The sequence below is a fragment of the Ochotona princeps genome, chromosome 4 (assembly GCF_030435755.1).
Source record: "Ochotona princeps isolate mOchPri1 chromosome 4, mOchPri1.hap1, whole genome shotgun sequence".
Lineage (NCBI taxonomy): Eukaryota > Metazoa > Chordata > Mammalia > Lagomorpha > Ochotonidae > Ochotona > Ochotona princeps.
In genome coordinates, this window is record NC_080835.1 from 86,772,032 (window position 1) to 86,776,732 (window position 4,701).

The following is a 4,701-nucleotide window of genomic DNA, read 5'->3' on the forward strand; positions in this document are numbered from 1 at the left end:
TAAAATTGATTCTGCAGACTTGCTGAAGATTCCACTGAGAATCTTCACACTATCTGGACTGGAAGTTGATTGAATGATACAATAATTGTTTTCTCTATTAAAAATAAATCTAATTGTAAGGGTGAATATAAAGGAGTTTCTACAGTGGTGAGCTGTGCAAATTTTCTCCACCATCAATTATTTGTCATTCTCAAAGATGTCTGTTTTCTGTTTTCACTAGCGGGATGGCTAATTGAGTCTATTCATTAAGTGGACATAGCCAAAGTCCAAGTGCCTCTATTGAAAGCACAGTCATTGTTAATTGGGGAATACATCAAAGCTTGAATCTGGTAACTTAACTGAAAATCAACAGTTTTGTCCATCAGATGTTATTCTTTGAAGAGCAGGCAGATAAATGAAGATGGTGAAACAACATTGCTTATTTTCTTATCTCTGTTCCAGACTACCTGAAATTATTTATCTTCTTGTATTAATTTTTTATTGTACTTGTGTCCTCGTACTGACTCAAGGATATGTAGATAAAGGATTTCGAACAACTATTAAGATAACAATGCTGTTATTAAAAAAAATGGGGCAGCACTGATATCCAAAGAATATTTCATAAGCATTTCTTGGAGTACGGTAGATACAGACAGGCAGACACACAGAGAGAAATGCACAGAGAACCCCTATCTGCTAGCTCATCCCCAAATGCCCACGATGGTCCCTTTGTAGGGCCAAAGCCTAGAGCTGGCCACTCAGTCCCAATCTTCCAAGTGGGTAGCCCCTCCCTTGAACCATTGCTGTTTCCCAGGAAACTACAGTCAGGCGCACAAACAGAAACCGAACTCAGGCGCTCTGCTTTAGCATGAGCCATCTTAGCCAGTTTCATTTTAATTGTTAGACAGATGCTCACCTCTTTCACTCGTTTTCAAAAATGCCTGTCTGGCCCTTTATGGGCTCAGTAAAGGCAACACTGGTTAGGAAATACCTTGGGAGCACAAGCTTCTGTCTTCTTAAACATGCATGTTGTGCGTTGAACCAATGACTCTATGTGTTGTTTCCCTTAAATTGTAATTCTCAATTTCTTAATAGGTGAGTATGGGAAATGATAGCTTCATTTACCCCACAAAAACTATCTTAATATTTTACTTCATCTTTCAGTGTCCATGGGTCCCTCTAAGTGGCTGTTTAAATATTTATTTTATGTTTTCTCCTCATTTTCCTAACTTCTGAATGAAGTGCCTGAAAACTATTAAATCGTTTGGTGCCTTCCCTCCTGTGGTTACATTCTGTCTTAAGGTTATCTCATTTAGTCCTCTGGTTTTAAATATTTCCTCAATGTTATAATTTACACATTGAATTTTTAGTCACAATATTCAGACCTCCTGAATTTTATATCCAATTCCCCCCTTGGTGTTAAATATCTAATCATCATGTCAATTCTAACCTGTTTGAAGCAGCAGCTTATGGTATACCTACTTGGGTCCCTGCTACCTATGTGGGAAACAGAGATTCCTGGCTTCTGGTTTGGGCCAGGCCAAGTGCGGGCCATTGCAGCTCCTTGAGGAGTGAACCAGTGGAGTGAAGATTACTTTCTCTATGTCTGTCTCTTCCTCTGTCATTCTAATAAATAAATAAATAAATAAATAAATAAATAAATAAATAAATAAAAATATATAGATTTTAGGTCCAGCCTTTTTTCTTTATAGCACAATTCAGGATCCGTAAATCAAATGGAAAAGAAATGGCACTCATTTCTTGGATTTTCATCAGACTTCTTTCCTATCAGCTACAATGATATCATTTCAATCTATCATCTTCTTTTCCTTTTCATCAGGCAGGGGCAGGGGTTGGGCACTTGCAGATAGGCCAAAGAGGTTTCAGCCTCAAAACCGAGGGGAAATCCCTGCTCCTGGAGAAACAATGTGGCTCCTCCCACTTAGGAAAGGCTGTCAGGAACTCTGCTCCTCTGGGAAGGTCACTGATGGTGTGAAAGAGGGCAGTCAAGTCCTTCCTGGAGATGCCACCAAAGCAGAGGGGGCCTGGAAATGATTCCCTTCTATTGCAGCCCACTAAATCTAATTATAAAGAAGGGGCAGTAGTTATATATAGAAAACTACAAATGAACAGGTATGTGGGCAGAAGTGAACATACAAGCAAAAAGCTGAAGCTGATCAGAAATTGCTCAGTGTTGTCTTTGCAAACTGCCATAGAAATCTTGGATCCATCGCCTCGTGTATTTAAGTTCCAAGGTGTGGGCTAACAGGACAGACTTGGGATCATATGCGTTGTTGGCTTGGAGATTTAGATGATAGGCCCCCTCTGAGATGATGATTGCAATCAGGGTGTCTGTGATGTCTTTGGTGACTCTACCTCCTGATCAAGCAAGGTTCAGCATTGCTAAAAATTATATTTGAGTTTGAACTGATGTTTTTTTGCCTCCATAAAAGGTAATGATCCAGGAGGGCTTTTGTCTCACACTCCACTGTTTAAAACAGTCATCAAAAAATTCTCCCAAGTTCCACAGGTGAGGTTGAAACATGTCATCAACACCATTAGTACAAAAGAGCATGGCTATTTCTGTGCAGGCCTGATAGCCACAGCCCAGGGATTTGAGATTGCTGGTTATTGTCTCTGAAATAGTCAGGCACTTTGGCTGACCTGCATAATTGTGATATACACTCAGAGCTTGGAAAATATTCTGTAGCAGCCCTGAGTCAGATACACTGGGATCTTTCAAATACTGACACACTACCTGTATGGGCCATGCAGGCAAAGGCTGTAAAAAGTCAGATACATAAGGATAATCCACCATTGTCAGATTCACCCAGGAATCAGAAATCCATTATTTCAAGTGTGGGATGTCTTGATAACTTAATGCACCACATAAGTGAAGGGTTTCAGTAAGCCACTGCAAACCACGGCTTTTATTTGAGAGGTGATTAATGGCACCCCAAGACCTGTGGATGCTCTCTGGACAACCTGGATTGCTTTTCAGAAAATCAGTAGTTACAATCTTCATAAATCCTTCACAAGGCAGCAGATCCTCAAACTGCCAGACAGGGGCAGAAGCTGCAAGAGCTCCAACCTCCATATGCAGGTATTTCATCCTGAACCAGGTTACAAGCATGCCACCATAAGAGTCCTCAATGACAATGAGAGGTTGATTTTCGGCTCCCGGGATTGTTCTTTTCAAGGATTTGATTAACTCTGCAAAATCAGCCAGAGCTTGTTCTGATGTTAGAAAATTCAGGTGTCTGGAATCCTTGAATGAGTTGGCACCAAAGCGCAGGGATTCCCCATAGTAACGATGCTCAGCAAATATCAACATACCTTTCAGCTCCTCAGCCACATCCCACACTAACCCCATATTTTTGCAAAACCAGACAATGTCACCTTCATTATCAGTGTAAAATATCAATCCACCAACTTGCCTCCAATGTTTGTCAGCCATTAAGTATCGCTCCTCAAGTTTTCATGACAGTAAACCCAGAGTGGTCAACCTTCTGTTCAAAGGAGAGAACCGAGTAGTTGTTGGCTACAGTGGCGCGGGTCGTGGGGTTGGTTGGCAAATGTAGGCTGCCAAGAGTTCTTTTGGCTGGCCAAGGGATGATGGCAGCCCCGGGTGCCGGAAAAGCCAAGAACAGGAACAAAATGGTTCCACAGTCCATGGCTCAGACTACTGGCTGCAGTGTGTAAATAAAATATGTTTTGAAATTTTGGTGTGGCTGACTCAAGTTTTCCTCAGTTTCATATAATTGAGAGTGCTATATTCTATTTTGAATCAATGTATCAAATGCAATGTTTGAAAATATTATTTTGGGCTTGGTGCTGTTGCATAGCACAGTACACCTATATTTGTAGTGCTGGCATCCACTATGTGCATAATTTTGGCCATTTGGGGAGTGAACCAGCACACAAAAGATCTTTTTCTCTTTTTCCCTCTTTTTTCTCCTCTCTATCATCCTCTCTATAACCCTGCCTTTTAAATTCTTAAGTGAATTCATTAAAAATGAATATCTTTAAAAAATTTTAGATAAATTTATATTATAAAATGTTATGGTACACTGTGTACATGTAAAGTAATATGTATGCTAAATAACTTGATGTAATCATTCCACAATGCACATATACACAGTGTACCATGTGCAGTGTTTTTCATTTTTTTGGTTGAAATATAACAAAACAACAGTATTTACTTCGTTTTGAGGGCTGACTATATTCTATTGTATATCATTTGTCATTTAAATGCTTGAGCTTAGGGTCCAGCGTGGTAGCCAGGTGGCTAAAGACCTCGCCTTGCTCACACCAGGATCCCATGTGGGTGTCAGTTCTAATCCTGGCTGCCCACTTCCCATCCAGCTCCCTGCTTGTGGCCTGGGAAAGCAGTAGAGGATGGCCCAAAGCCTTGGGTTTCCACACCCTCATGAGTGACCCAGAAGAGGCTCCTGGCTTTAGATTGGTTTAGCTCTGGCCATTGTGGCTGCTTGGGGAGTGAATCAACAGACAGAACATATTCCTCTCTGTCTCTCCTTCTCTCTGTATATCTGACTTTGCAATAAAAATAAATAAATCTTTAAAAAACGTGATCACATCAAGTGATCTTAAGACTTATTACCACGATTGATCAGGAAATTATAGGAGCATTTGATAATAAATGGACAATTTTCTCTACTAAATGACCCTTAAGATAGTAGAAGGTAAAGTGATATCCTGATT

At 40.4% G+C, this 4,701-nt stretch overlaps 1 pseudogene; it reads right to left on the reverse strand.

Annotated features, from left to right (window-relative positions):
• Positions 1-2,167: 2,167 nt before the first annotated feature.
• LOC101528221 (lysosomal Pro-X carboxypeptidase-like) lies at positions 2,168-3,653 on the reverse strand (annotated as a pseudogene).
• Between the last annotated feature and the right edge of the window lie 1,048 nt (positions 3,654-4,701).